Below are 9739 nucleotides of genomic sequence, written 5' to 3'. Positions count from 1 at the left end.
TGGAAAAATGACCCATAAATTATTCATTTTGATAATGTGGGGACCATAAAGAAATTATAGATTCATGTGCAGTATTTCTTAATAAAAATAAAAAATCAAACTACTGGCATTGCTTATTACGTGCATATTCTTAGAAACTATTAAATACCTTTTGAAGTTGAAATACATTGTTTAGATTATGCTTAACAGGAAGCTAATATAGAAATGCTCATGTAAAGTTATAAATTGAGCAATGTAGTTTCATAAACGTTCAGCTTTAACTTACAACATAGAGCGATTGAAGTTGCGGTAATTCGTCCCCAAAAAAATTGTACCTAGCTAATCTGTCCCAGACTATTTGTCCCGAAGAAAAGTTTATACCGAACTGATCTCTCCAAGACTATTTGTCCGCAGGAGAATTTTATACCGATTTAATCTTTCCCAGAGTATTTGTCCCGAGGAGAATCTTGTACCGAGCCAATCTATTCCAGACTATTTGTCTCGAGAAGAATATTGTACCGAGCCAATCTATTCCTGACTATTTGTCTCGATTAAATGTATAAAACAAAAAAATGTTTCTAGCCTCTACCGTAAGAGCCAGGCTCGTGTACGGTATGGTCTTAGTCAATAATATAACATAAAATTTACAAGGACAGTAAGTAACTTAATTGAAACCAATAAGTACCACACAGGAGCAAAAACAAAAAAACAAACAAAAGAAAACGAAGAAGAAAGAGAAAAAGAGAGAAAAATACACATTTAATATAAATTGACAATTAGGCAGAAGTCAGTGATATTCAATAAAAACAAGAATATAGTCGACAGAAATAAAAGGTAAAAAATTACATTTGTTAATATTATATATCATGAATAATTTGATAAATATCTTTTTTAAATGCTTCAATTTTTAAATATTTCAAATTTGGAAAATGGTTTGTAATTTCATTATAAAGTCTTGGGCCGAAACTAGCACCATGTTTAAGAGCTGCACTTGTATGACATTTAGGCTCAATTAATGGGAAAATAGACTTTTCTATTCGAGTACGATATCATGTCGATTAGATTTGTTTTATTTGATTTCTGTGGTAGTAAGTTAGTAAACTATATTTATAAATTTCTTCAATAGTTAATACATTAAAATCTGTATCAATTAAATTTGTTGTGTAATCCATATTTTTGGTCAGACAAATTTTTTATTATTCTTCTGTGTAATAAAATTAATGGATTAAGTACAGATGATGCTACTCCACCCGAATTTATTATACCATATTGTATTAATGATTGTACCAAAACTAAAAATATTATTCTCAATGCATTCTCTTTGACATTAAATTTGAACTGAACTACACAGTTCTTTAATTACATTTATTCCACTTGACTCCATTTATTTTGAATTGCAAGTTCAGACCAATTTCGTATTTTGTTGGTATATTACATTTATAATTAATATTGAACTATTGGATTGAGGCTATGTGGATGAATTGAAGTAGACTGCAATATTTAATGCGTGTTAATCCCCACCATCGTCAGTCCGCTTATGATTATCAATCAGTTGTATACAAAGTGGGGAGAAGTGAATACATTTTGTGCTGTCCATACAATCACCATGGTGATCACTCTGCGACTAGTTACGCCTATTACTTCATATGTGGTTACCGAACCAGTTAGTGGGAGTCAGAAACTAGGTTCGTTATCGACAGACACATGGAAAATAAAACCATATCATGATGAAACCTATTACAGTCATGCTCCATGTCCGAACGTTCGTCGGTTCGACCCTCGTAGCAAGAGGCATAATCATTTTATCACTCTCCACTCGACTACAGTTGAAAACAAAAACATTTGAAACCCTAGAAGAATGCGGTGCAAGTTGCTCAAAGTTGATTTTGAGCACAAAGAGCGGCGGAATGTAGTGGTACAACGCAACACAAGAAAGTGACAGAAGCAAGCACACAAACACTGAAAACTAATAAAAAAAAGAATGGAAAAACATGGATCCGCACAACACAAAAGAGGCACAATGGGCTGAACTACAAAGCACTTCCACTCTATGCAGCTTTCAATAGCAGATGGCGTATTGGATAAATTATTCTGTGCCGGATAACAAGGGCTTATCTCGCGGATATCGGCCAATAAGTGAAATTGAACGAAATTTATAACGAGAGATTACTGTCACAAATACAACGTGTTAATAGTAGGCAAAGCAGTTATTGGTTTTGTGTTGAGCGAGGTTTAACTTTTGTCCTCTGACACATTGTGAGACAAATCCACTATGATCAGAGTCACAAATCTTGAAACTGATTCTGTATTCGTTGTTGCTGTGAACGTAATTAAATTAGTCATTAAAAGGAAGAGAAAAAATCGAGACAAATGTAAGAAGAAAAAAGAAACATAATTTAGTAACGTCTGTCGATACGGTCACCTCTATTCAACGATCATCTCAGTAAGCACTCTTTTCTTTTTGGAACCGATTTAGTTTTCCTTGTAGTCCTGATTGTGTTTAGACGCCCAATAACTTTTTATTGATTCATCTTCATCTCACAGCCAACCCTGAATTGCTTTGAATGCTGTCCTCTTTATGTATGGGTAAATTATACTATTAGAGTCAGAAAATACCGCAACTTCGGGTGGCAACGCCATGCTCTGTACGCAACTTCTCTGCCTACTCTCCAGGCGTATAGACTCAGTGTGTCGACAGATCAAAGAGGAAAGTAATGCTTGAAGTGCTCTTCGATATTCAGGGTCTCGTAAATTTCTAGTTTATTCCTGAGGATCGAACTGTCAGTAAGGAGACGCATGTTGGACTTCTTCGACGTCTTAGTGATGTAATTCGACGAAAAAGACCCAGTTTGTGGCAAGGACAGAATTGGGTTCTTCATCGTGACAATACCTTAGCACATCGGTCGCCCTTTGTGAGCGAATTCCTCGCACAACACAAAATACCTGTCCTTCCACAGCCACCATATTCTCCAGATCTTGCTCCAGCAGATTTCTACCTACTAGTAGAATTAAAACGTAACCGACCATATGTATAAAATTTTGTTGCAGATGACATGTAACCATTTAAACAACACCACCTTGAAAGTACGCCCCTTGGGTAGTGACACACTTCTGACAGTGTCCAAACCATTTGTCGAAACATTCCTGCAGCCCGCGTACCGTGTTCGGTCACTTCCTGCAGATCGCGCGTCACATGAATTTTCACCTCTTCGGCTGACCCAAACCGCTGTACCTTGAATAGGCATTTGACCTTTAGAAATATAAATAGAAATCTGCTGGAGCAAGATCTGGAGCATATGGTAGCTGTGGAAGGACAGGTATTTTATGTTACGCGAAAAATTCGCTCATCAAGAGCGACGGATGTCCTAGGGTATTGTCATGATGAGGAACCCAGTGTTGAGTCTTTTTCGTCGAACTACATCACGAAGACGTCGAAGAATTCCAACATGTGTCTCCTTACTGACAGTTCGATCCTCAGGAATAAACTCGAAATTTACGACCCTGGATATCGAAGAGCATTTCAAGCATTACTTTCCCCTTTGCTCGGTCTGCACACTGAGTCTATACGCCAGGAGTGTACGCCACATACCATACGGAGAAGGCAGAGATGTTGCCTATAGAGCATGGCGTTCCCACCCAAAGTTCTGGTACTTTCTGGCTCTACTAGTATAAGATTTCACTGCCTTAAATTACAGTAGTTTCTAAGAAAAATAGTCTGGATCGAAAAGAGTTAGATTATTAGTATTGTTTATGGTATCAACTGATATGTAAGACTTCCGCTTAAAACTGTCGTGTAATTATAGTCACGGTTAACAAACGTGCGCTACATAAACAATTTATTATTCCGTGATTTTGAATGAGGTGGAATGGTTTGAGTGTGTGAACACAGGGGATATTATTGCTTGTAAATGTAGGTTTCTAGCTAAAAATGTAGAAAAACATGTCAGGAGATTTATGAAGTTCTTTAGATTACGTGAAAAGTCTTCATTCTGGGAATATATTTGAGTTCATAGGCTTTTAGGGCTTTTTTACACTACGGCTTGACACCCATTACAAATTAATGTAACTAAACTTTTTGATAATGAAATGTTTATTAAAATAAGAAAGAGGTTATTCATCACATTGTCTTCCTTTAACAAGGTCACATTTGTAGTTTATACTACATATTCACAGTTGATGAAGGCATACATAGAGTCATTATGTATTTATTTACACTGCAAGTGGGCAAATACCCGGTGGCAGTGGTAAGTTAATTACACACAATAAAATTAATATGCAACACAATTAATACGCAATAATTACAAAATACACAATAATTACAATTAATAATAAAGCATAAAATAACCTAATCAATAAGTGAACCTAATTTTCCATTACCAACCTACATAATTATGTGTGGGCCCTACATAAGTTTCACATTGGTACTGATACTCTTTCAATTCACTCACTTCACTGACACTATGACACATTTCACTGAGACTATAGAAGACATTTCACTGACACTATAGAAAACATTTCCCTGACACTATGTAACACATTTCATTGACACTATAAATTATCAATAATCGAAACTATTCGCTGCCTCTGTAAAGCGTAACTTCACTGACTCATCAAGCATTACTGATACAACAGTTCAAAAAGACAAACGATTACACCCGTTGTTCCGTAAAATTATAAGCAGAACTACATTAAACTGAAAAATTCTAGTCTAATACTCTCTTACAAGATATTTTAAAGTAATTTACTATTCAAACCAAGGGAATAACTCGTCAAGCTAAGTAAATACATGTCACCTTAAGTAATGTAACATATCTTTTTTTAATTACACTTTATACACAACTTTTTAAGTTATTTTTAAAAATTACTTAAGGAAGGACAGCCCTCAAAGACAGCTAATCATGATTTTGTAGTTACCACATTTTGTAAAATTGTTTGTCCGCACTCCTTTACATGTTCTTTGCCACTATTTTTTTTAGCATGGTTTGGTTTTACAGGTTCATAATTTTTACTTGCTTCATCATCTTTTTTTTTCCAATTGCGATAAGCACGCATGTACTCTGCTTGCAATTTTTCGTTTCCACAGTAAATCAATTCTGACTTTTGTAAAAGTTGCTATTAATTGGACCACATTTTCCAGAAAGGAGCTAACCCACGTGATATCTAAACTGAGAAAAAATCACTTTAAAATTAAACGTGAGTAATAAATTCACAAATAAATGTAACTATGTACTTATTGTTTTAACCAAAAGCGTATTATACAGTAGGACTATCTTTGTTCAAAATATGGATCCTTGGAATTATTTAATTATTGAAAAATTAAATTTGTTTGTGGGTTGGTTCCTTTCTGCAGAATACGGTCCAATTTAAAACTTAATATTAAAATAATTATCATAAAGATTTCTTCCATTTCTTCTATTTTGAGTATCCAATCGTTCTTGTATAAGCGAGCTCGTCTAGCTTACACGGCCGACTGTTGTCATATCAGTATTTGACGTCATAATTTCCTTTTATAAATATTTTATTTGGAAACTGTCACCTGTCGACTGATGTAATAACAAATAACAAAAGCAATGGTGCTATCTCTATGATAAACTTAGGAAATTTTCAGAAACTAACATCAGACTTTCTTGTCTACACGTTACAAATATTCTCTTCTTGTAGGTCGAGTATACATGTTCCACGTCAAAACTAAACCGAAGAACTATTTTCATAAATAAATGTATTAAAATGTACTGTGTTATATGCTTATAGTTTTGACTTGAAATTAAATAAATTTATTTTTAAATGAAATGAAATACAAAATTTTTTCCAATGCATATACACATTACAATACAGTTAGATATGCGATAAAATAAGAGAATTTCTCATATTTCATGGGTTTTATTCCATTTTCGTTACCAACTGTGTTAGTAGAAAGTTGTTGCAAAACTTTTGGTGGCCGCTTAAGAGAGGTTTAACCGTATAAGTAGAAGAATGAGTGGAGGGAAAGGAAAGAAAAAAGAAGTGTGAGTAAAATGGAGGAACACTGAGAATTCTGAAATCTGCTAGTAGGAGGAAAGAAACTATGAGACAGAGAGGTGGGGAGATTATGTGAAAGTGCGATGGGATGAACATAACGAGTAGAACTAATATAACGGAGAAAATTAGAATAGTTGAAGTAAATATGAGTTGTAAACTCTGTAATCGCCAAATACAACACACAATATGTCGAAAAATAATCATCATTTCTCTTGATAGATTGTCAGCCGACACTGCTGTGGTAAGAAAATTAAATTAAGGAGAGAAGAAGAGAAGGAATGGAATAAAACACGTGAATGGAAATATTGGGCCCTCAAAGAGTGAAATGGTGATATAAAAGAGAAGTGATGCGGCAGTTACAAAATAAAGTTAAGGAATGAAATATGTTTCAGTTGTGAATTAAGAGGAAAGTAGTTTGTGTAGAAATAATAAAACATAATATATTTACAAAAAATCACAACAATTTGTTAAAGGATCGGTAAGACGAAAGAAATTAAATTAGATAAAGAAGAGAAGAAAAGAAACGATATTATAATAGTTAAGGATCCAATAAATGAGGGAGTGGAATGAATGAACGAACGAACGAACGAACGAACGAACGAATGAACGAATGAATGAATGAATGAATGAATGAATGAATGTACGCAACAACCGATGCGTCCAATCTGTGGGGTAACGGTTAGCGGTTCTAGCCTCGAAACCAGATGACCCGGGTTCGATTCCCGGTCGGGGCAAGTTACCTGATTGAGGTTTTTTCACTCAACCCAATATGAGTAAAAGCTGGGAAACTGTCGGTGCTGGACTCTGGACTCATTTCACCGGCATTATCATCTTCATATCATTCAGACGCTAAATAACTAAGATGTTGATAAAGCGTCGTAAAATAACCTACTAAAATAAAAAAAAATAAAAAAAAAACATAGGATGTAACTTTAATTTTGCACAGAAGTTACAGTAGGAACAATAGATTCGAATTTTGCTTAGGTTATGAATATTTTTCCATATGCATATTGTCATGACACGATACCTCCATTCTGGTTGGATGATCGTCCACCTCTGCTTCGACATGTGGGCGTGAGGCCAGCAGCCGGCTGGTCGATCTATGCCCTTCAGGAGCTGTAGCGCCACGGATTATTATTATTATTATTATTATTATTATTATTATTATTATTATTATTATTATTATTATATTGTCATGACTTATATTGTCTTAGATGAAGTTAAGATTCGTGATAACCCCATGCCATTTGAATCTTTCCATGTATTTGTCTAATGCCAAACTGATGACTATTTCCGGCTTAGAGAATCCATACACCACAGTCCTGCCTTCAGGCGGGCCTGAATTGTCCAGAACTGATTAGATTTAACTCCTCTGAATGCTGTGTCCTGAGGGATAATCAAGACCATGAATCTGAACTGACTGATGCAATTCTCTCCAATCTGCCTACCAAGTTACCAGTGCTAGGAGGAAAACTCACGTGTAGGACAGACTGAAATCCAAGCATCAGTACAGCAAGCCCATCTTTCGACTTCTGAATTTTACTTTGTTTCGAAGTTAATTTTGTGTTATACTTTCCTTTATATAAAGATGCAGTAATGTCAAGTTTGTCGAAGAAGGTTCTATCGAAGTTTATTGACTTGTTTTTTCTGAACCAATACTCTGGAAAATTAAGTTTAAGAAGTACCATAATAAATATATCGAGGGTGAAGCTTACAGTATTCTTGTTAAAGTATGGTAATTGATTTGGAAAAAGCGCAAATAAAGATGCTACGTCTAAAAACGTTATTTTTTTTAGTTTATATAACGACGTTGTGTCAACTGAGCGGTTATCCAACGCCGGTGGAATTGGTGATAGGAGGATTGTATTTGGATGAAATTGATATGAGAATATTAGAATTCCTCTACAAATTTTGAATTATGGATTCGGAGAAAAGAGAAATTTAGGACGATCTTTAAAATATCTGACGATTCTATTTTGTGTGACTCATGATCACGATCAAGATGTGCCGAAGCGGACCATCTGGTCCCGAACCGTGAAGGATAATGATGATGATAATGATGAGTGGATATGAGGATTCATCATGAGATCATAGAATATTCGCCTGAAAGTTTAAGGAAGTCCCGAAAAAAAAAAACAAACCAATGTAATCAAGCCCGATCTGATTCGAATCCACGCCTGAGCGCAGCATCAGTGCTCGCCATTCTAGACCATGGGGGGGGGGGGAAATTTAAGAAGTTCTTATGAAATGAAAGCAAAGAAGTGTTATGTCGCGTCTTTAACTCAAGCTTTAGTCTTCCATTCAGGGTTCCGAGTTCGATCCCCAGTTGATCGCAATGCAATTTATGGTGGAAAAATTAGACTTTGCAGAAAGCGTTTCTTGGAGTACTCTCGTTTCCCTTTATCATTTCAGAAACTCACTCTACCTTCCCCTTATTTCATCTAGACTGAGGTTGTTTTGAGGGTACTACGGGGTATCCGATGTTGTTGCAGAACGGCCTTGAGGCTCCGAGCCCTGGTGTTTGTATGCTACTCGTCTGGATAAGAATCTAACTTTGTCAGGGATGAAGCAGGATTGCCCACCCGTCAACATCGGATTCACGAATGCAACCCAGGCTACCCGTCGAACCTGAACAGTATACAGGTGTCCCATTTATCTTGACCATCCAAAATAACTTTGTAGGCCTACACAAGTACCAAATGAAAAATTGTTTCATACAAAAGGTATAGAACTGAAAGGGGGAAATAATACTAACGGGGTGGTAACCTTGTAGCGTTATTTATTAATGAAATACGAGCACTAACATTGTTTTTTAAGGGGCTAGGTATAGCTTTTAGTAGTAAAATTTTTGGAAATATTCAACAATTTTTTCCTCCATTAGGGGTCTACTGTATCTTGTACAATAATGAAAATTCGTAAGTGTAAAACACTGTCCTTCTGCTACATGGAAAAAAAAAAACTATTTTTACGATTTAAAAGCGCTTCCCTCATAACTCATAAACTTGTTAATTTTTTCATGTTCTCTCTCTTTTATTTTATTGCTGAAACTCATGTTTACAACATCATGCTCTTTCAACTACATTCCTCAATAAATAATATATATTTTTTTATTTTGTGTTAGAATGAAGTACTGATATTTGACCATTTTTTTTAAACAATTGACTTTTTATCAGACAATCTATCAAAGATAGAGAAGAGATCTCGCATCATATTGTAGATATGACATACATAAATATACACAAAATATTTCATCACAGAATGTAGGGTAGTTTTTTAGTTATGTGAGAAACGCTTCATCACTGCATAGTGAACTGAATTTTGCAAACAAAAATGTAAAGAACTTTTTTTAATCATAAACATTTTTTTTTTTCGTATAGCAGAAAGACAGTATTTCACACGTACTAATTTTCATTATTGTACATGATACAGTAATGGAGAAAAAAATGTTGAATATTTCCAAAATTTTACTCCTGTAAGCTGTACCTAACCCCTTAAATGACACTATATATTTATTATTCAATATTTCAATTAAGCTCGTCAAGACTTGTTCAAAAATGTATCCAGTAGGTCATTCTAATAAAGAGAACGTTAATAAACAGAACGATATCTGATGCCATGACGGCACGGAACCTGTTTATAATACGTACAGAGAAAGTTGGTGTATACTATAGGCTTACATAGTACATTGCAGGAACTCAGCGCCACTCAATCCATTCCACGTAGCTTTAGTGTTATTCCGCTG

Source organism: Periplaneta americana, chromosome 17, assembly GCF_040183065.1.
Source record: "Periplaneta americana isolate PAMFEO1 chromosome 17, P.americana_PAMFEO1_priV1, whole genome shotgun sequence".
NCBI classification, from domain to species: domain Eukaryota; kingdom Metazoa; phylum Arthropoda; class Insecta; order Blattodea; family Blattidae; genus Periplaneta; species Periplaneta americana.
The sequence above is the reverse complement of the archived record's forward strand: the minus strand, read 5'-3'. Positions refer to the sequence as shown.